The following is a 23937-nucleotide window of genomic DNA, read 5'->3' on the forward strand; positions in this document are numbered from 1 at the left end:
CCAGTGCAGCTCTCTGCTGTGGCCTAGGAGGGCAGTGGAGGATGGCCCAAGTGCTTGGGCCCCTGCACTCACATGGGAGACTAGGAGAAGCACCTGGCTCCTGGCTTCAGATTGGCACAGAGCCAGTTGTGGTGGCCATTTGGGGAGTGAACCAACAGAAGGAAGACCTTTCTCTCTGTCTCTCTCTCTCACTGTCTGTAACTCTACCTGTCCAAAAAAAAAAAAAAAATCTATCTACCGCTAACCTCAAGGCAAAGTAGAAGGAAGTACCAGGATCATGCCTCCTGCATTATCAGTCAACTCATCCAGTTTGCACATCTACTTGCACTGGAAGCATGCCCTCATTTCCATGTTTCACTGAACCACTGAACTAGGATTTCACCTTCATGAAGTGGCTTGGAAAAATGAAGAAGAATAAAACAAGATAAATGTTTGTATATTACATATATCCTCTCCCTGTTGATGGCCAGGGAAAGCAGTAGAAAATGGCCCAAGTTCTTAGGCCCCTGCACCCTAGTGGGAGACCTGGAAGAAGCTCCTGGCTCCTGGCTTTGGATTGGCCCAGCTCTGGCTGTTTTGGCCATTTGGGGCGTGAACCAGCAGATGGAAGATCTCTGTCTCTCCCTCTGTCTATAACTGCTTCTGAAATAAATTAATAAATCTTTACAAAAAAAAGAATGGGAGGGGGTTAATGGACTATATTTTTAAGTAAGATGTTGAATCATCACCATATAACTAAAATACTTTTTAGAGAAAAGTACCCAATCCCTAAGAAATTTATCTGCTGAAGGGAGAGTTAATACTGTGAATGACAAAGCCTCCCAAGTCCTATCTGCCAACTGGAGCTTCTAGTACAACTTGCTTCTCTTTGGAAGTTATGGACACAGTCCTGCCCATAACCAAGAGGTTTCTTCTAAAATTTTAAAATATTTTTATATTTATATTTTAAATATTTTTAAATATTTTAAAATATTCTAATATATTTTTTAAATATGCGTTTATTTGAAAGGCAGAGTTAGAGAGAGAGAGACAGAAACAGAGAGAGGAAGAGAGATCTTCCATCTGCTGGTTCATTCCCCAAGTGGCAACAAAAGCTGGGGCTGGGCCAGGTCAAAGCCAGGAGCCAGGAGGTTCCTCAGGGTCTCCCATGTGGGTGCAGGGGCCCAAGCACTTGGGCCACCTTCTGCTGCTTTCCGAAGCAGAGGAACAGGAAGCTGGATCAGAAGTAGAGCAGCAAGGATTCAAATAAGTGCCCATATAGGATACTGGCCCAGCAGGCGACAGCTGAACCTGCTGGGCCACAATGCTAGCCCCTCTTCCACTTTTTTCCCAATTTTATTCCTTCACTTACTTATTAGAGAAAGACAGACAGACAGAAAAGAGAGAACAAGAGCACGTGCGGACAAGCTCCCACATCTACTGGATCACTTCCCAAATGCCCCTAACAGCTGGTGGTTGGGCTAGGGCTGAAACTGGGAACCAATAACTCAGTCCACATCTCCCAAGCGGATAACAGGGAGCCTATTACTATTACTTGAAGCATCACCATTGCCTCCCAGAATCTGCATTAATAGGGGGTATCAGAAGCTGGAGCCAGGTATGGAACCCAAGTGTATCATATGGGTATCTTAACCAGTAGGCAGCCCTAGCGCCATGGAATAAGCTGCCACTGGCGACACTAGCATCCCATGTGAGCACAGATTTGAGGCCTTGGCTTTTCTGATTCCACTCTAACTCCCTTCTAGCAAGCCTAGGAAAGCAGCAGAAGATGGTCAAAGTACTTGGGCCCCTGCCACCCATGTGGGAGATCCAGATGGAGTGCCAGACTCCTGGCTTTCACCTGGCCCAGCCTCAGCCTTTGCAGCCATTTGGGGGAGTGAACAAGTGCATGGGAAGTCTCTTTGGGGCCGGCGCTGTGGCACAGTGGGTTAAGGCCCCAGCTTGCAGTGCTGGCATCCCATATGGAAGCTGGTTCAAGTCCCAGCTGCTCCTCTTCCAACCCAGCTCTCTGCTATGGCTTGGAAAAGCAGAATATAGCCCAAGTGCTTGGGCCTCTGCCCTGTGTAGGAGATGCAGAAGAAGCTCCTGGCTCCTGGTTTTGGATCAGCTCAGCTCTAGCCATTGTGGTCATCTGGGGAGTGAACCAGCGAATGAAGACCAGCATCTCTCTCTCCTCCCCCACATCACTTTCTGTTTAACTCTCCCTTTCAAACAAATAAATACATCTTTTTTAAAAATATTAATTAAACAAATAAATACATCTTTTTAAAAATATTAATTAAATGACAGGAGACTTTTTTTTTTTTTTTTGACAGGCAGAGTGGATAGTGAGAGAGAGAGACAAAGATCTTCCTTTGCCGTTGGTTCACCCTCCAATGGCCGCTGTGGCCGGCACATTGTGCTGATCCGAAGCCAGGAGCCAGGTTCTTTTCCTGGTCTCCCATGCGGGTGCAGGGCCCAAGGACTTGGGCCATCCTCCACTGCCTTCCCGGGCCATAGCAGAGAGCTGGCCTGGAAGAGGGGCAACCGGGATAGAATCCGGCGCCCCAACCGGGACTAGAACCCAGTGTGCCGGCGCCACAAGGCGGAGGATTAGCCTGTTAAGCTACGGCGCCGGCCAACAGGAGGCTTTTTTTAAAAAAGATTTATTTATTTATTTGAAAGTCAGAGTTACACAGAGAGAGGAGAGGGAGGGAGGGAGAGAGAGAGAGAGAGAGAGAGAGGTTTTCCATCTGCTGGTTCACTCCCCAAATGACTCCAACAGCCACAGTTGGGCCAATCTGAAGCCAGAAGCTTCTTTCAGGTCTCCCACATGGGCACCGGTGAGACCTGGCTGCTCCATTTCCAGTGCCACTCCCTGCTAATGCATCTGGGAAAGCAGTAGAAGGCCCAAGTACTTGGGACCCCATACCTATGTGGGAGACTGTGATGAAGTTCCCGGCATCGGGCTAGCCTAGTCCTGGCTGTTGCAGCCATTTGAGGAGTGAGCCAGCAGATGGACGATCTCAATCTCTCTCTATTTCAAATAAATAAAATAAATGTTTTTAAAAATTCAGATGTTAACACTACAATTTTTCCATCTTTTGAAAAAAGATACATGAGCACTTTTTTTTCCAAAGATTTATATTATTTATTTGAAAGGCAGAGTTAGAGAGAGAGAGAGAGAGAATCTTCCATCTGCTGGTTCACTCATCAAAAGGCCACAATGGTCAGAGCAGAGTGGAGCTGAGCCCATCTGAAGAGCCAGGAGCTTCTTCTGGGTCTCCCACATGGGTACAAGGAGCCAAGGACTTGGGCTTTCCCAGGTGCATTAGCAGGGAGCTGGATCAGAAATGGACAAGCAGGGACTCGAACCAGCACCCGTATGGATTACTGGTACTGCAGCCCAGGACTTTAACTTGCTGGACTACAGCACTGGCCCAAATATGTGAATTCTTAATTCAGGCTTTGCACACACACTAACCACATTAAATCTGGCACAGCCCCTTTATCTCTCTTCATCTCAGTAATGACCTTTAAGGATACTTGTTCACTTTCACTTTCTTTTCTTTAATATTTTTGTTGTTGTTGCTTATTTGTTTTAGGCAAAGTTAGAGAGAGGGAGAGACAGGAGGGACAGAAACTCTCCACTGGATGGCTCACCCCCCAAATGACTGTACTGGCCAGGGCCAGGCCAGGCTGAAGGCAGGAGCCTAAAACTCCATGCAGGTCTTCCACATGATTAGCAAGGGCCTAAGCCCCCTGGCTATCCTCCAATGTCCTCCAAGCACTTAATCAGAGAGCTGGATTAGAAGTGGAGCTGGTGTAGCGGGTAAAGCCATCACCTGCAATGCCAACATCCCATATAGGCAATGGTTTGATTCCTGGCTGCTCTACTTCTCATCCTGCTTCGTACTAATGCACCTGGGAAAGCAGCAGCAGAAGGCCCAAGTCCTTAGGCCCCCGTATCTATGTCGGAGACACAAAAGAAGCTCCTGGTTCCCAGCTTCAAACTGGAGCAGTTCCAGCTGTTGTGGCTATTTAGAGAATGAACCAGCAGATGGAATTTCTCTGTCTCTAATTCTGCCTTTTGAATAAATATTTTAAATTAAAAAAAAAAAAGGTGGAACAGCCAGGACTAGAATCAGAGCTCATATGGGATGCTGGCATCCCAAGCAGTGTCTTAATCTGCAGTGCCACCACACTGGTCCCACTGTTCACCTCTTTTAAAAGAAAACTGTACCAATCTTCGCATGCTGTTTAGAGACTTACCCATCTATTTTAAAGCTATTAAAGACAATTTGTTCAGGGCCTCAACAATACCAAAGCTTCTCACAAATGTGGGATTCTAATCTAATACTCTTCCTCACTAATTAAATGATCCATGCTAGACTTATTTCTTATCACTCCAATAATAGGTAAGCCTGTGGGTAGGATGGTCTTCTGGCCCTGGATAACGCCCATACTCCATTCTGCCCCTATGCCACTGCCTATGAGAACGATTCCCTGCTTGACATGCCTCCTACTGACCCACATCTGAAAGCCATGACACTGGTTTCACAGCTTCTATAGCACCCTTTGATGATCTCTCTCTCTCTCTCTCAGATTTATCTCTTTATTTGAAAGGCAGAGGCAGAGAGACAGAGAGGACAAGGGAGAAAGACAGGTATTCCATCTGCGGTTCAGTCCCCAAATGGCAGCAATAGCCAGAGCTGGGCAGATCCGAAGCCAGAAGCCAAGAGCCAGGAGCTTCTTCCGGGTCTCCCACGTAGGCACAGGGGCCCAAGGACTTGGGCCATGTCCTATTGCCTTCCCAGGCCGTAACAAGAGAGCTGGATTGGAAGTGGAGCAGCCCAGACTCCAACTAGCACTTACATGGGATGCTGGCACTGCAGGCGGCAGCTTTACCTGCTATGCCACAGCACTGCTCCCACTCATCTCTTTTTTTTTTTTTTTTTCTTTGAACATTTAGTTATTTATTTGAAAGTCAGAGTTACACAGAGAGAGGAGAGGTGGGGGGTGTGTGTCTCCCATCAGCTGGTTTAATCCCCAACTGGCTGCCACAGCCAGAGATGCGCCGATCAAAGCCAGGAGACAGGAGCTTCTTCCAGGTCTCCCACCTGGGTGCAGGGGCCCAAGGACCTGGGCCATCTACTGCTTTCCCAGGCCATAGCAGAGAGCTAGATCGGAAGTGGAGCAGCTGGAACTTGAACCAGCACCCATATGGGACGCCGGCACTGCAGGTGGTGGCTTTACCCACATGTCACAACACTGATTCCCCCCCCCCCCCTTTTTTTTTTGACAGGCAGAGTGGATAGCGAGAAAGAGACAGAGAGAAAGGTCTTCCTTTTTGCCGTTGGTTCACCCTCCAATGGCCACTGCGGCCGGCGCATCTCGCTGATCCGAAGCCGGGAGCCAGGCACTTCTCCCGGTCTCCCATGCGGGTGCAGGGCCCAAGCACTTGGGCCATCCTCCACTGCCTTCTCGGACCATAGCAGAGAGCTGGCCTGGAAGAGGGGCAACCGGGATAGAATCCAGCACCCCAACTGGGACTAGAACCCGGTGTGCCGGTGCCGCAAGGCAGAGGATTAGCCTGTTAAGCCACGATGCCAGCCCGACCCCCCCCCCCCCCGCCCTTTTTAAAGACTTATTTCATTCATTTGAAAGTCAGAGTTACATAAAGAGAAGAGGCAGAGAAAAAGAGGTCTTCTATCTGCTGGTTCACTCCCCCAGTTGGCCGCAACAGTCGGAGCTGCACCAATCCAAAGCTAGGAGCATCCTCCAGGTATTCCCACACAGCTGCAGGGGCCCAAGGACTGGGGCCAGCCTCCACTGTTTTCCTAGGTCATAGCAGAGAGCTGGATCGGAAGTGGAGCCGCTGGGACTCAAACCGTGCCCACATGGGATGCTGGCAGTGCAGGCGGTGGCTTTACCCACTATGCCACAGCGCCGGCCCCCCACTCTCTCTTTTTAAAAGATACGTTTATTTATTTGAAAGGTAGACAGAGAAACAGAGAGAGGTCTTCCATGCCCTGGTTCACTCCCCAAATGGCTGCAATGGCTGGACCTGGGCCAATCCGAGGCCAGGAGCTTCTTCCAGGTGTCCCATATGTGTGTGGGGTCTCAAGCACTTGGAACATCTGCTGCTGCTATCTCAGGCCATTAACAGAGCTGGAACAGAAATAGCAACCCAGACTCGAAATGGCTTTAACTGCCTTGCCATAGCACCAGCCTCCATGTTCTTTAAATTTACGTAAATGGAATCACTGTTATTTTTTAAAATAATTTTTAAAAGTTCTGTTGGTTTTAATTTGATATAATCCATATAAACAAAAGCCCTTAAGGGGTTGTATTATTTTTAAAACTGCTTTGTTGAGATATACAAAATATGCACATATTTAAGATGCTCAATGTGATAAATCAGCAGAAAAAGAGCATAAATTTAGGCAGAAGATCAGGTACTAGCCACTGGTCTTGGAAGACCTATGTTGTTAACCTGTTGAATTTCTCTGAACCTCAGTGTTCTCCCCTGGTTCAGATCCAGCTCCCTGCTAATCTGCCTGGGAAAGCAGTGGGTCATGGCCCAAATACTTGAGTCTCTGCCACCTACAAGAGAGATCTGGATAGAGTCACAGGCTCCTGGCTTCAGCCTGGCCCAGCACCAGCTATTGTGACCAGTTAGCAAATGAACCAGTGGATAGAAGATCTTTCTCTTTTCCTATCTCTCTGTCACTGTCTTTCAAATAAATAAATATTTCAAAACTAAATAAAATTAATGGTTGCAATGGCATGTCACAGAAAAGGTGAGGGAAATATCTGAATATAGTATTCAGTAACAGTCAACATTGTTAAGCAACAGATAGGAGAACATTTTACATTGTTATTACAAAGATAAAACAAATGACAAGGCAAATATGTTATATTCATATATATGTTAGAGAATGATAAAGCAATCGTGGCAAAATATTATTTTGGGGTAAATCTGGGAAAACCAGAGTTCTTTATTCTTTCCACTCTTCTATACATTTTAAATTAGTTTAAAATTAGAAATATTTGGGGCCGGAGCTGTGGCTCACTTGGTTAACCCTCTGCCTACGGGGCCCACATCCCATATGGGCGCCAGGTTCTAGTCTCATTTGCTCCTCTTACAGTCCAGCTCTCTGCTGTGGCCCAGGAGGGCAATGGAGGATGGCCCAAATACTTGAGCCCCTGCACCCACATGGGAGACCAGAAGGAAGCACCTAGCTCCTGGCTTCAGATTGGCGTGGTGCCGTCCGTAGCAGCCATTTGGAGAGTGAACCAACGGAAGGAGGACCTTTCTCTCTCTCTCTCTCTCTCTCTCACTGTCTATAACTCTGTCAAAAAAAATTAGAAATACTTTTATTTCCTAAAACTAGAAAAAAAATGACAGGAGGAAGCTAATTCCTTTCTCAGATTCTCAGTCAATTACTTTTCTAATGTGCCTGGGAAAACAGTGAAGGATGGCTGAAGCATATCAGATCCTGCACGCACATGCTAGACCCTGAATGCAGTGCTGGCATCCCATATGGGTGCCAGTTCTTGTCCCAGCTGCTCCACTTCCAATCCAGCTCTCTGCTATGGCCTGGGGAAGCAGAAGATGGCCCAAGTCCTTGGGGCCCTGCACCCACATAGGAGACCTGGAAGAAGCTCCTGGCTCCTGGCTTCGGATCCGCCCAGCTCCAGCCATTGTGGCCATTGCGGAGTAAACCAGCGGCTGGAAGACCCCCCCCCCCCCTTTCTGTGTGTGTGTTTAACTGTGACTCTCAAGTAAAATAAATAAAAATATTTTTTAAAAATGTTTCAACACCGTTAATCATCCAGTCTACTTAATTTGTTGCACTTTCCAGCTGCCCAAACTATTCATTATCCATAACTCTCTACTATTTTATGTAAGCTGTTCTCTCCACCTAGACTAATTTACTTAGCTCCTCCCATACTGTTGAACTGCCAAAGGTTTACTAATATTTACATATGACCTGTCTCAGGACCATTTGCATGGACTACCACTGATAATCCCTAAGACTTTTTTTTTTTTTTTTTTTTTTTTTTACAGGCAGAGTGGACAGTGAGAGAGAAAGAGACAGAGAGAAAGGTCTTCCTTTGCTGTTGGTTCACCCTCCAATGGCCGCCACGGCCAGCGCATCACGCTGATCCAAAACCAAGAGCCAGGTGCTTCTCCTGGTCTCCCATGGGGTGCAGGGCCCAAGCACTTGGGCCATCCTCCACTGTACTCCCGGGCCACAGCAGAGAGCTGGCCTGGAAGAGGGGCAACCGGGACAGAATCTGGCACCCCGACCGGGACTAGAACCCAGGGTTCCGGCGCCGCAGGCGGAGGATTAGCCTATTGAGCCGCGGCGCCGGCCCCTAAGACTATTCTTTTAGGGTTCCCTTCGCAAACTGTATGCATATTCTCAAACATTTGAATACGAGATGTTGGTCATCATGTTTAGTCACTTGAGAACAAGGACTGTACCTCTGCACTATTCCCAGAATCATGCATCTTTCTTGATACCTCATTGCTACCCAACAAGTGGTTTCTTAATGAATAAATAAATAACTGGAATGTGGAAGGGAAAACATTCAACTGAAGAATAAAAACATTACACGGTGAGGCCCACGCTGTGGCACAAGAGGTTAATCCTCTGCCTGCAGCTTCAGCATCCCATATGGATGCCAGATCTAGTGCCGGCTGCTCCTCTTCCAATCCAGCTCTCTGCCATCTCTCTACCTCTCACTGTCTTTAACTCTACCTCTCAAATAAAAATAAAAATCTTTAAAAAAAAAAAGATTTATTTATTTATTTGAGAGGTAGAGTTACACAGAGAGAAAAGGAGAGGCAGGGGGAGAGAGGTCTTCCATCTGCTGGTTCATGGTTTACTCCCCAATTGGCCGCAGCAGCCGGAGCTGCACTGATCTGAAGCCAGGAGTCACGAGCTTCCTGCAGGTCTTCCCACACGGGTGCAGAGGGCAAAGGACTTGGGCCGTCTTCCATTGCTTCCCCAGGCTATAGCAGAGAGCTGGAATGGAATCGTAGCAGCTGGAACCTGAAACCATGCCCATATGGGATGCTGGCACTGACTATACCACAGTGCTAGCCCCACGTGCTGTTCTTTAGTTTTTCTCAGGTGTAAGCCAGAACATGCAGGTCTGGAAATCAAGGGGCAGATTTGGGGAGTAACCTCCACTTTTTTTTTTAACCTAAGATTTTATTTATTTGAGAGGTAGAGTTACAGAGAGAGAGAGGGAAAGACAAAGAAAGGTCTTCCATCCGCTGGTTCAGTCCCCAGATGGCCACAATGGCCAGAGCTGCGCCGATCCAAAGCCAGGAGCCAGGAGCTTCTTCCAGGTCTCTCATGTGGATACAAGGGCCCAAACACTTGGACCATCTTCTACTGCTTTCCCAGGCCATAGCAGAGAGCTGGATCAGAAGAGTAGCAGCCAGCCCTAGAACCCAGTGCCAACATGGGATGCTGGCACCACAGGCAGAGAATTAACCTACTGCACCCTACCGCCCCCCCACACCCAACTTATTATTATACCCAATAATCTGCTCATAGAATCTTTGTTTTCACTTCTGACAACTGAGTTCTGCTGGCTTGGAGGTCTTGGTGTCCAGAGAGGAAATATACCTTCCAGCATACACAATAGTTCAATTGGATTAGAAGATGAGATATCCACCCAGCCATGTGGGACTCCTTATGCCACTGAACCAACAGATGGAACCTCCTGGTTGGAATGATTGAGCCTAATTATTAAAGGGAAACTGGGTTGCCATTACACAATGAAAGCAAGGAAGATGATGTCTGGAATAAGCCTGCTTCCAAGTATTATAAACTGTTGAAGATTAAATTTATAATTCTTTTTTTTTAATTATTTATTTATTTATTTGAAAAGCAGAGTCACAGAGAGAGAAAGAGAATGTCTTCTATCCATTGGTTCACTCCCCAGATGGCCACAACAGCCAGAGCTGCATCAATCCAAAGCCAGGAGCTTCTTCCCGGTCTCTCACATGGGTGCAGGGGCCCAAAGACTTGGGCTATATACCACTGCTTTTTTTTTTTTTTTTTTTTTTGGACAGGTAGAGTTATAGACAGTGAGAGAGACAGAGAGAAAGGTCCTCCTTCCGTTGGTTCACTCCCCAAATGGCCGTTAAGGCCGGCGCTGTGCCGATCCAAAGCCAGGAGCTAGGTGCTTCTTCCTCGTCTCCCATGGGAGTGCAGGGGCCCAAGCACTTGGGCCATCCTCCACTGCCCTCCTGGGCCACAACAGAGAGCTGGACTGGAAGAGGAGCAACCAGGACTAGAACCAGGTGCCCATATGGGATTCTGGCGCCGCAGGTGGAGGATTAACCAAGTGAGCTATGGCACCAGCCCCTCTACCACTGCTTTTCAAAGCCGTAACAGAGAGCTGGATCGGAAGTGGAGCAGCTGGGATCCAAAGCGGCACCCATATGGGATGCCGGCACTGTAGACTTGGGCTTTAACCCACTGTACTACAGCGCTAGCCCCGATATAATTACTTTCTTGTTAAGAGAGTATTCAGCAAACTTTGTTTTGAGGAGTGATAAACATAGTCAGGAATGGATACAATGACTGTAGAGAGTAATTAGGGAAAAGGTGAAATTTCTGCATCATATGACACATAGCTATATCATGGTTGGTAGAAACCCAAGAATTGTTTCACTGTTAAATGAAAGTTTCAATGTACGGAGAAAGTGCATACAGAAGTTAATAGGGGCCACCGTTGTGACATAGCGGGTAAAGCTACAGCCTGCAACACTGGTATCCTCTATGGCATCAATTGGAGTCTCAGCTGCTCCACTTCTGATCCAGCTCCTTGATAATGGCTTGGAGGAAGGAGTGGAAGATGGCCCTGCCACCCATGTGGGAGACCCAGATGAAGCTCCTGGCTCTTGGCTTCACATTGGCCCACCTTCAGCCATTGCAGGCACTAGGGGAGTGAACCAGCAGAAGGAAGACCTTTCTCTCTGTCTCTCCCTCTCACTGTCTATAACTCTACCTCTCAAATCAATAAATAAAATCTTTAAAAAAAAGAAATAGCTTAAATTCACATAATAAAAAAAAAATAGGCAGGAAAAACAAGACATTTAACTCAAAGACAATAAATCCGAAGGCACATGTTAATCTCTAAATGTTTTAACAGCTCTCCTGAGCAGGAGGACACTCTTATCTTTGCTGCTTAGCACTACTAACAGCAGCAGCAAAAGCAGAATGTCCCTTATTTTACACAAACTTAAGACAAACATTAGCTCATGAGCCACCAAGCAGAACTCTTCAGTTCAGACCTCTAAACGCTGTAATGTCAGTTCTTAAATTTACCATTTACACATGTGTGAGTCTTCTCAACCCGTTTTCAAATGCTGAAAAACTCACTGAAGTGCTGCCTTGCAGGCTTCTGGAGCTACAAAATCCTAATTTTCTCATAAACATGAAAACGAAACTTCCTTCAGTTTGTGTGGAGTTCATTTTTGAAGTTTTACCTCAGTTTTTTCCTCTAGAAGCAGATAATTTGTGTTTCACAAGACCAGATAAGCTTAGGTTACATGCAATTAAAATGCTGTTATATAACCATTCAAGTAGGAAGAGGGGCTGACAGCAAAAAAGAATGATTTATTAGCAAAAACATATACTGAGTTGTTCCGGTAAGGACTTTTTATATGACAATTAATCATTTTTAATTTTCTTACACGTAATAACCTTTCAATTAAGTTACCAAGCACTAAAAATATTCTGTCACTTAATTCAAATAAATAGTTTATTACTAGTTTTTTTTAAATATATGAGAGGGGGCCGGCATTGTGGCATAGTAGGTAAAGCCACTGCCTGCAGTGCCGGCATCCCATATGGGCGCCAGTGTGCATCCTGGCTGTTCCACTTCTGATCCAGCTCTCTGCTATAGCCTGGAAAAGCAGTAGAAGATGGCCCAAGTCCTTGGGCCCCGGCACCCACATGGAGACCCAAAGGAAGCTCTTGGCTCCTGGCTTTGGATTGGCACAGCTCCAACCATTGCAGCTATCTGGGAAGTGAACCAGAGGATCAAAGACCTTTCTCTCTCTCTCTGCCTCTCTGTAACTCTTTCAAATAAATAAATAAATCTTTAAAAAAATATATAGGAGGAACCTTAGACTCAAAGATGGCAAACAATTTGCCTAAAAGATCTACTCTAGCAGCTGTAATCCCAGGGCTGCTCTTTCCACAGTTCCTTTAAATTTAAACAAATTCACTAAAGAGATATTTTTAGAAAGACATGTACCAATAACCTAGCAAGAATGCCTGCAAGTTTATCTGGTCTCGCTCTTCAGTTTCCCTTTACATGTGAAGTCCAAAGTAAACAGAAAGACATTCAACAAGACTGTATATTCAACAGATACCAAGCACCTGCCATATAGCAGATTGCTGTAGGTGCTGGGCCACAGCACTGAGCAACACTAAAATCTTGTTCCTCTTAAGATATAAAGCTCTACAATATCTAACTAATTTTAATGGAGAAAACCACACAATAAACAAGATAATTAAATTGCATACCTTATTAGAAAGTAACGAGAGACAAATACCATGGAGAGGACTAAAGCAGAGAAGGGGGATAGAAAAATGGAAGGGGTGCCAATTTACGTAAGATAACCACAGGTGGACTCACTGAGAAGGTGGAGTGTGAACCATGAATATACTAGAGGAAAGAACATTTGAGCAGGAGAAACAGGTGTTGAACCCAAGGCAGGGAACCACCTTCACCTGGTTTGTTCAAGGAACACCAGCAAAACAAAGCAAGAAAAGGGACACAGTAGAAGCTGTAGCCACAGGAATGTCATAGGATCTTGGAGCATTTGGTAAGGCATTTGGCTTTTCCTTTGGGATGGAAAATGACTGAAGGTTCTGAACAGACAGTATGGCATGAGTTATTCTGAGTGCCTCTGAGAAAACACTACCGAGAGCAAACATAGGGAACAGCAAGATTAATTTAATTAATTTTACCATGACTGTAGTCATGGTAAAAGGTGGTGGCTCCAAAAGGAAAGAGAGCAATGGAAGTCGTGAGAAATGGTCAGGTTCCAGATAAATTCTTCTAACAAACTAGATATGAATGGGGAGAAAGACAAGAACTGGGAAAGCCAAATATTTTAGCCTGAGCAACTAGAAAAACAGTTTCCATTTACTGAGATGGAGAAGGAGAGTTTTCATTGTTTTGTTTTTGAGGGAGAGTATCATGAGCTCAGTATAGGACATCTCAAATTTGAGTTGTCAATTCTACATCTGAATGAAGATTTCAAGTTCTAATTTCAAATTTCCTTAGTCCTACCCAAACTCACTATGAAATTTAATCATTACTACATCGGTTTTTTCAAAATGTTCTGTATAACTGTTTCGCACTTATGTAATATTTAATTTCTCTCTGTTCGGCCGGCGCCGCGGCTCACTAGGCTAATCCTCCACTTTGCGGCGCCGGCACACCGGGTTCTAGTCCCGGTCGGGGCACCGGATTCTGTCCCGGTTGTCCCTCTTCCAGGCCAGCTCTCTGCTGTGGCCAGGGAGTGCAGTGGAGGATGGCCCAAGTGCTTGGGCCCTGCACCCGCATGGGAGACCAGGAGGAAGCACCCGGCTCCTGCCATCGGATCAGCGCGATGCGCCGGCCGCAGTACGCCAGCCGCGTCGGCCATTGGAGGGTGAACCAACGGCAAAGGAAGACCTTTCTCTCTGTCTCTCTCTCACTGTCCACTCTGCCTGTCAAAATAATAATAATAATAATAATAATTTCTCTCTCTGTAACTGGGTAAACTTGAACAAATCCTAGAGACAGCTAACACACAAAGCATCACCCTGAAGAGGTCTGTGCAATGCTTGATGGTTAATTTGAAAATCCATATGGCTGAGAGGGGCTGGCATTGTGATGAAGTGGGTAAAGCCATTGCTTGCAATGCTAAGGCTCGTATCAGAGCTTCAGTTTGAGTCTCAGCTGCTCCACTTCCAATCCTGCTCCCTGCTAATGTTACCTGGGTCCCTGCCACCTACATGAGAGACCCAGATGAAATTCCAGTACTCCTGGCTTCAGCCAGGCCCAGTGTTTGCTGTTATGGCCATCTGGGAGAGTGAATCATGAATCTCTCTCTTCTATGTCACATTTTCAAATAAATAAATAAAACCTTAAATATGGTTGAATGTCCACCCCTCCTCTCTTTCTGGACCACACAATTCTATTTGTAGTTTCTTAAAGCTTTTCTATTTATTTATTATATAATAAGCAGTTGCAATACCTCAAAATCTGCACATTTAGTTTTCTGATACCCCAATGTATTTTTTCATTTTCAAGGTTTAGTCTGTTTGAAAGGCAGAGTGACAGAGAGAGGGAGAGACAAAGAGAGATAGATAGTAATCATCCATCTGCTGGTTTACTCCCCCGATGGCCGCAACAACAGGAGCTGTGCCAATCCGAAGCCAGGAGCCAGGAGCTTCTTCTGAGTCTCCCACGTGGGTGCAGGGGCCCAACGACTTGGGCCATCTTCTACTGCTATCCCAGGTCACAGCAGAGATGCTGGATCGGAAGAGGAGCAGCTGGGACTAGAATCGGCGCCTATCTGGGATGCCAGCGCTCCAGGACAGGGCTTTAACCCGTTGTGCCATGGTTTACTCCTTAAATGATGCAACAGGCCAGGCTGGCCAAAGCTGAAGCCAGGAGTCAGGAGCTCTATCCAGGCTTCCCACATTGGTAGCAGGAACTCAGGTACCTAAGTGATCATCTGCTGCTTCCCAAGCACATTATTAGGGATCTGGATGAGAAGCAAAGTCGTCAGGACTCAAACTGTTACTGCGATATGGGATGAAAGCATCTCAAGCAGCAGCTTAACCCACTGCACCACAAGGACATCCCTAATGCTTTTCCACAAACCCTTAGGTCTATACCTTTATAGATACAGTAGGGTGGGTATATATCTTAGTTTCACATCACTCATGCCTCATACTTTCATATTTTGATTTAATTACTTCTCTCCTTCAAACACAATGTACACACTTAATAACATACTATTTGTTCCCCCCTCGGCTAAATGCTTGGAAGTAAATTTTAAGCATACATGAAATGGTGACTTCAAAACCAATCTGAAGCTAATCATGTCTACACAAAACAATTTTCTCCCACTTTTCGGTTCACATGTGTTTCCCTCTTGGACCAACAATGTATTAAAATCAGATGTTTTCAGATAGGTTTTTAGCTCAGCAGTTGCCACTTCGAACGACTCCGTATCAGAGTACATGGCTTGAGTTCGAGCTACACTGCTTCTAACCCAGTTTCCAGCTAAAGCACCTGGGTCCCTGACACCAAAATGGGAGACCTGGATTGAGTTCCAGGTTGTTGGTTTTAACCTGGCTCTGTCTGCCCTGAAAGTCGTGGGAATTTGGGAAGTGAACCAGTGGATGGAAGATCTGTTTGTCTCTGCCTTTCAGATAAAATAAGGGGGCTGCCATTGTGGTGTAGTGGCTAAACCTGCCCCTGAAATGCCAACAACACATATGGGAGCCATTTTGCGTCTCAGTTGTCCTACTTCCAATTCAGATCTCTATTGATAGCCTGGGAAAAGTAGCAGAAGATGGCCCGAGTGCTTTGGTCCCTGGTCCCAGATGGGAGACCTGGATGAACCTCCTGGCTGCCGGCTTTGGCTTGGCCCAGTCCTGTCTGTTGCAGAGATTTGGAGACTGAACCAGCGGATGAACGACCTCTTTCTGTAACTCTACTTCTTAAATAAATAAATCTTTTTAAGAAGGAAGGAAGGGAAGGAGGGAGGGAGGGCGAGCCACAATATTTTACATCAGAGACTTCTCTTCTATAAGAACTCCAGTGTTTTTCCCCTTGTGGAGAACAAGTTACCCAGAATGGTATACACAGACTTCTAGATTCTGAATACCCCAACAAGTCCTTGAACACCCTTCTATTTCTACATGAGGGCCTAATCTTAATTCCATCACTGTCTTCATCTTTGCCTTTTTCATTTTCTGATGACACTGCTAAGTTTATCAAGTATTTCATTATTTCATTTTTTAAAAATTTATTTATTTATTTGAAAGTCAGAATTACACAGAGAGGAGAGGCAGAGAGAGAGAGAGGTCTTCCATCCACTGGTTCATTCTCAGATTGGCTGCAACAGCCGAGGCTGTGCCGATCCGAAGCCAGGAGCTTCCTCCGGGTCTCCCACATGGGTACAGGGGCCCAAGGACTTGGGCCATCTTCTACTGCTTTCCCAGGCCATAGCAGAGAGCTGGATCAGAATTGGAGCAGCCAGGGCCGGCGCCGCGGCTCACTAGGCTAATCCTCCGCCTTGCGGCGCCGGCACACCGGGTTCTAGTCCCGGTCGGGGCACCGATCCTGTCCCGGTTGTCCCTCTTCCAGGCCAGCTCTCTGCTGTGGCCAGGGAGTGCAGTGGAGGATGGCCCAAGTGCTTGGGTGCTGCACCCCATGGGAGACCAGGAGAAGCACCTGGCTCCTGCCATCGGATCAGCGCGGTGCGCCGGCCGCAGCGCGCTACCGCGGCGGCCATTGGAGGGTGAACCAACGGCAAAAGGAAGACCTTTCTCTCTGTCTCTCTCTCTCTCACTGTCCACTCTGCCTGTCAAAAAAATAAAAAAAAAATAAAAAAAAAAAAAAAAAAAAAAAAAAAAAAAAAAGAATTGGAGCAGCCAGGACTCAGACCAGTGCCCATATGGGATGCTGGCACTGCAGATGGTGGCTTTACCTGCTAGGCCACAGTGCCAGCCCCTCAAGTATTTATTTTATGGCCAGTGCTGGGCCAAGCTAAAGCCAAGAGCTTCATCTGGGTCTCCCACATGGATGACATGGGCTCAAACCCTTGGGCCATCCTCTGTTGTGTTTCCAGACCACCAGCAGGGAGTCAGATTGGAAGTAGAACAGCTGGGACACAAACCAGCGCCTATATGGAATGCTGTATTGCAGCCAATAGCTTTACCTGCTAGGCTACAATGCCAACCCTAATATATATATTTTTTTAATTTTCATCTACTTGAGAGGCAGATGAAGAGTGAGAACAAGAGGGACCACTGTGGTGTAGTGGGTAAAGCCGCCAACTGCAATGCCAGCATCCCATATGGGCACCAGTTCAAGACCCGGCTGCTCAAAAAAAAAAAAAAAAAAATTGTGTGTGTATACACATTGTGTTTATTTCTGAATCTATATATAAATGTTAACATGAGTTTATACTGATATCTGTAACCCAGTACCATAAAGTTCATTCTAGCATTCTTTTCCTTATCTGTAACCTCTATTCTCGGAAAGTAAAAATTTTTTATTTTTGAAGATTCATTTATTCATTTGAAAGGCAGAGTTATAGAGAGGGAGAGGCAGAGACTGGGTATATGTAGAAGGTCAATAGTACAGTTTTGGGGCTGGTGTGGCTCCGATGTCCCAAATATATGATTTGACAATATTTTTTCCCACTCCATGGGTTGTTTTACACTGTACTGAGATGCATAAAAGTTTTAAATTTTAACATAGCTCAATTTAGCTACTTCTTTTGTTGTCTGTACTTTTCGTGTAATATCCAAGAAAATATTGTCAAATCCAATGCAATGAAATCTTTTTTCTTATGTCTAGGCCAAGATGAAGCCAGAAGCCAGGAACTCCATCCTGGTATCTCACACAGGTAGTAGGGACCCATGTACTTGGGTCATCATCAGTTGTCTTCCTAGGGACCTAATTAGAAAGCTGGATTGAGGCCGGCGCTGTGGCTCAACAGGCTAATCCTCCGCCTAGTGGCGCCAGCACCCCAGGTTCTAGTCCCGGTCGGGGCGCCAGATTCTGTCCTGGTTGCCCCTCTTCCAGGCCAGCTCTCTGCTATGGCCAGGGAGTGCAGTGGAGGATGGCCCAAGTGCTTGGGCCCTGCACCCCATGGGAGACCAGGAGAAGCACCTGGTTCCTGGCTTCGGATCAGCGCGGTGCACTGGCCGCAGCACGCTGGCCGCGGCGGCCATTGGAGGGTGAACCAACAGCAAAGGAAGACCTTTCTCTCTGTCTCTCTCTCTCTCACTGTCCACTCTGCCTGTCAAAAAAAAAGAAAAGAAAGAAAGCTGCATTGAAAGCAGAGTAGCCAGGATTTGAATCAGCACTCCAATATAGGTAATGGATGCTGATGTCACAGGCAGCAGCTCAACTGGCTACGCCACACTTCTGACCCACTAGTAATGTAGTTTTATTCCACAGAGAGAAACAAATCACATTAACAAAATTATAGTTTAAAAATATATGTTGGGGCCGGCGCCGCGGTTCACTAGGCTAATCCTCCGCCTGTGGCGCCGGCACCCCGGGTTCTAGTCCCGGTCGGGGCGCCAGATTCTGTCCCGGTTGCTCCTCTTCCTGTCCAGCTCTCTGCTGTGGCCTGGGAGTGCAGTGGAGGATGGCCCAAGTCCTTGGGCCCTGCAACCCAAGTGAGACCAGGAGAAGCACCTGGCTCATGGCTTCGGATCGGCACGCTGCCAGAGTGGCCATTGATCACAGCGTGCCGCCGGAGTGGCCATTGAGGGGTGAAGCCATGGCAAAGGAAGACCTTTCTCTCTGTCTCTCTCACTGTCCACTCTCCCTGCCAAAAAAAAAGAAAAAAGAAAAGAAAAATATATGTTGGGACCAGCAGTGGGTAAAGCTGCTGTCTGCAGTGCCAGCATCCCATATGCTCGCTGGTCTGAGTCCCAGCTGCTCCATTTCTGATCCAGCTCTCTGCTATGGCCTGGGAAAGCAGTAGAAGATGGCCCAACTCCTTGGGCCCCTGTACCCATGTGGGAGACCTGGATGAAGCTCCTGGCTCCTGGCTTCAGATTGGCATAGCTCCGGCTGTTGCAGCCAATTAGGGAGAGAACTTGTGGATGAAGACTCTCTCTCTCTCTCACTGCCTCACCTTCTCTCTCTGTGTAACTCAGATACTCCAAAAAAATAAATAAATCTTTAAAAAAAAATAAGAATCAGAATTATAGATTCACTTGATGCTCAAGAAGTTGTCTAATTTAATAAAGAATTCCATTGGAAACTAAAATCAAACAGCTCACAGTAAAATTAAATGCTGGCCGGCGCCGTGGCTTAACAGGCTAATCCTCCGCCTTGCGGTGCCGGCACACCAGGTTCTAGTCCCAGTTGGGGCGCCAGATTCTGTCCTGGTTGCCCCTCTTCCAGGCCAGCTCTCTGCTATGGCCCGGGAAGGCAGTGGAGGATGGCCCAAGTGCTTGGGTCCTGCACCCACATGGGAGACCAGGAGAAGCACCTGGCTCCTGGCTTCGGATCAGCGAGATGCGCTGGCTGCAGCGGCCATTGGAGGATGAACCAACAGCAAAAAAGGAAGACCTTTCTCTGTCTCTCTCTCTCACTATCCGCTCTGCCTGTCCAAAAAAAAAAAAAAAAAAAATTAAATGCTTTACTAGAGTTTTTTTGTTTGTTTGTTTGTTTGTTTTTGACAGGCAGAGTAGACAGTGAGAGAGAGAGAGACAGAGAGAAAGGTCTTCCTTTGCTGTTGGTTCACCCTCCAATGGCAACCGCAGCCAGCGCGCTGCGGCCTGCACACTGCGCTGATCCCAAGGCAGGAGCCCAGGTGCTTCTCCTGATCTCCCATGGGGTGCAGGGCCCAAGCACTTGGGCCATCCTCCACTGCACTCCTGGGCCATAGCAGAGAGCTGGCCTGGAAGAGGGGCAACCGGGACAGAATCTGGCGCCCCGACCGGGACTAGAACCTGGGGTGCCGGCGCTGCTAGGCAGACGATTAGCCTGTTGAGCCACGGCGCCAGCCATTACTAGAGTTCTTAAAATTCATTCTGTAAGCTAGGTTCAAGGGAGTCCTAAACACCCTCGAAGTCAAAGTGTGAGTAACATATTGCACTTTTATGGTTTTTTTTTTTTTTTTTTTTTTTTTACAGATAGAGAGACAGAGAGAAAGATCTTCCTTCCATTGGTTCACCCCACAAATGGCCACCACGGCTGGAGCTACGCCGATCCGAAGCTAGGAGCCAGGTGCTTCTTCCTGGTCTCCCATGCGGGTGCAGGTGCCCAGGCACCTAGGCCATCCTCCACTGCCTTACCGGGCCACAGCAGAGAGCTGGACTGGAAGAGAAGCAACCGAGACTAGAACCCAGCGCCCTATGTGTTACTTATTGTTAATATGTGCATTTTTGTAAAAAGATTTATTTATTTGAAAGAGTTACAGTGAGAGGAAGAGACAGAGAGAAAGGTCTTCCCTCTGTTGGTTCACTCCCCAAATGGCCGCAACAGCCAGAGCTGCGCTAATCTGAAGCCAGGAGCCAGGAGCTTCTTCCGGGTCTCCCATGTGGGTGCAGAGGTCCAAGGACTTGGGCCATCATCTACTGCTTTCCCAGGCCATAGCAGAGAGCTGGATGGGAAGAGAAGTAGCCGGACTAGAACCAGTGCCCATATGGGATGCTGGCGCCACAGGTGGAGGATTAACCTTCTGTGCCACAGCACCGGCCCAATATGTGCATTTTCTTAGGGAAGATTCCATGTTTTTATCAGAAGATTAATTTAAAAAACTTTTAAGAAACACTAGATGTTGTTGGGTTACTGATGTGTCTCCAGCATGCAAATCTTAGTCTGAAAAATCAAAGAACTAAAGGTCTATTTCCAGGGTTCAGGGATGGGGCTAAGAGATGTCTTGCCACATCTATGTCTTAGAACACAATGTGGACCTTTATGTTCAGACTTCACTGATGAATTCTGATGTCAACTTGAGCTGATTGTAATTGCTATTCAGAAACTAACACACCACAGCTTTCTGTTAAAATTTTCATTTTTGGTGCTAAAATCCTTTGAGTCCAATCTGATGTAGGATATAAGATACAGCAATAAAGCACGTGGGGTATGTTTTGTCTAGAGGAGTATCACGGCTGATATGGCCTAAGGGCCTGATTCCACATCACATTCAGAAGAGCTACTTATAGTAATAAACCTTGTACCTGCTCTGATAACAGTAGAAACAACAACCAGTAATCCTGCCACTTGTGGAGCATTTAGTACATTAGTCCCAAACACTGGAAATAACAGTAATTTACTGTCACAGTAGTACAGGAGGTTTATTCCACAAATGATTTGTTGTTAAGCCTTCAATGTAATAGAAACAGCATCAATATAACATCAAAGCTAAGACATACTTATAGTTTAATACGCTAACATTGAGTCTGCTTTACCAGCCTCTCTTTGCCCAGAATACTCTAAAGCTTCCCAATCCCACCATATCATGAAGTTAGCAAAAAGGGGGAATCCAAACGTAGCCAGTATCTCATAAAAAATGAATACACTAGCAAAATCCAAGAACTGTGCCCATCATCGAATGTTTTAAGCCTAGGGTAGCCATAAAAAAACTACTGTGAGTTATTGTTTATAGTATTTAAATTCTTGTGCTTCAAACCTAAGAATACATTATTGAGCCTCATTAATGAAAATAAAGCAAAGAAGATTAAATTGAGCATTTTTAAACGAAATGTCTGCCAGGTTGAAAAATTACTTTAGGCATAGAATCTTTTCAGGGCCTCAACTGAGGGAACATGTTACATTTGCAAACACTTCTACTGTAAAAAATACTAACTCAGAACGGTTAGGAAATTGGACATTATGTTGAATTATTCCCAGACAGAGCACACCAAATTATCAAATAAAAAATTACAAAGTTAAATGTTATTACAGGGTGCAAATTTTATCTGATAATCTAGAAAGGACTTTAGGAAGATTGCAAATGTGATTTTTAAATAGTACTAAATTAAACATAAATGTAGTATTATAAAATAATAACAACTGATATGCCACGAGAACTGTTTTTGGAATAACTTATTGGCGCTCTGTCAAGCCTTTCTCACTGGGTGCTATAGAATAACAATAGTCATCTGAGCTTCTAAATTCTTACAGATTCTGGATAAAAAGGAGTCAATACCACCAAGGAAAAACAAATGACAATGTAAGTAAAAGTGTTTGGCAAACACTATAAACAGTGATGGGTGAAATAAGTTTTGTTAGACTGAGGACAAAGGCCTCAAGAGTCTACATTTTACCCAACTTGTGTCTTAGACATACTATACTTCAATAATTAAGACCCAACCAAAATCCAGTCCATAAAGTGGTAATGTAAGATGTTTATTAGTGCAATTTATTTAGCACAACGATCACATTAAAATGTTCCAATATACAAACTGTTGAAGTCTGAAGTCACAAAAATACAAACTCAGGTGTATGAACAAAGTTATAAAAATATTATTTAAAAACAAAGCTCTTCTCTAACGTTGGGTCAAAAAAGAAAATCAAGAAAGACAAACATGCATGTGAAAAACATCCCATTCCCACCAAGCAGCCCTGTCTAATGTGGCTGCCCTACCAGTGACATCTTGGGCCATTCACATGTGACCATCATGGCAATACAGCAGTTCATTGTGGGGCTGCCTAGTTCATAGGAAGCTATATATGAAACATTACATTTATTCTTTTTCAAAATAAAGTATTCAAGTGAAACAGACACAACTAACAATATATACCAAGTTTTACCTGGTTGCTTATTAGAAATTTTAATAATACCATAAATTAAAAAACAAAATGTATTTGAAAAAAACCAAATTTCAAATAAAAATAAGCATAACCAAATGAAAATAAACATGGAATAAATAAATTTCAACCATGAAATGTAAGTGTGTATAACATAGCTGCATTCAGGCTTCTCCTTCCCTCTGTCACTTAGACAAGCTATAGGGATTGATTAGAAGCAACAGAAAGATGTCAAACACTAACAATTCTGAAAAGTTACTTAGTCCCCAAAACAACTTATGAAACAACTGCACACCAAACAAATGACTTGTGTTTTATCTGATGGTATATTATCCTACTATAGTCTTCATATTTTATCAACTGCTTAGAAGATAAGCATTAACTTCTAAAATGTGTCTTCTGTAAAACTCAGGGAAGGAATTCTTGGCAGAGTATCAATCCTCACCCCACCAGATCCCTAACGACAGAATGCTTCCTAAATTCCAGAAGTCACTGCAGGTACTCAATTAAAACATCCATGATATTCTGACTTTATCATCTCAAAAAAGTATTTCATATTCCAGATCTTAAGCCAGAGCTCTTCTAAGATTCCAAGAGAAGAGCCATGCTCTATTTAAAAATCCAATCAAAGCTTATCACTGTAATGGTTCCACAGTATTTATCCCAATGGTTCTATATTTTTGAACTATCAGTTTGGGAAAAAAGAGGAAGGAGAATAAGAAAGAAACATTGAAGCAATCCTCAAAAGGATGACTGCGAATGCTAACATTCAAGGTAGACGGCTTTACACACAGATTTTTCCCGTGTGATCCATCAATCCCACTGACATACAGCATAAAAAGGCATCTCCAGAGTTCAGAGATACTAATCTTCATTAAAGTTCAAGCCCAATCAGATAATCATGTCACCAGTTAAAATGGTTATGGTTCCTAAATGTGTTGCAACTTTCTTTCACTTTGGTGTTGTTACAGAAAATTTTTTTAATGTGTATGAACATTCTAATATTCTACTACAGGATTCAAGAACATTATAACTTAGTTCTATTTTCTTTAATTTCCTATCACTCATTTTGGTAATTCATAATCAGCTACTTTGGATATTAAAATCCAGATTTTCAGGAGAACCTAAGAGTAGACAAAGAGATAATAATTTCATATCAAAAATAATTTTGGCCCAATTTGCAAATAACATAGGATGATTTAATTTGGAGAAACACTTTTCCAAGTTTAATCAGAGTTACTCTAAATTAGCTATCATGATTCTAATTTTAGTAAGGTAGAGTGAAACAGAGGTAGCCTGGAAGATTAATCTTCCCTAAAAGCAAGCTCGTAGAGGGAAAGAGGAGGGAGAAGGAAAGGAGAGTCACTGCAGTACTGGTGGCCTCGACCCCTTTATGAAAGC

At 45.1% G+C, this 23937-nt stretch overlaps 1 protein-coding gene across 1 annotated transcript in view; it reads right to left on the bottom strand.

Annotated features, from left to right (window-relative positions):
* The window catches only part of MAP4 (microtubule associated protein 4), a 183612-nt gene that overhangs the window by 66170 nt on the left and 93505 nt on the right, over positions 1 to 23937 (bottom strand).

The sequence above is a fragment of the Lepus europaeus genome, chromosome 9, assembly GCF_033115175.1.
Source record: "Lepus europaeus isolate LE1 chromosome 9, mLepTim1.pri, whole genome shotgun sequence".
Taxonomy (NCBI): Eukaryota; Metazoa; Chordata; class Mammalia; order Lagomorpha; family Leporidae; genus Lepus; species Lepus europaeus.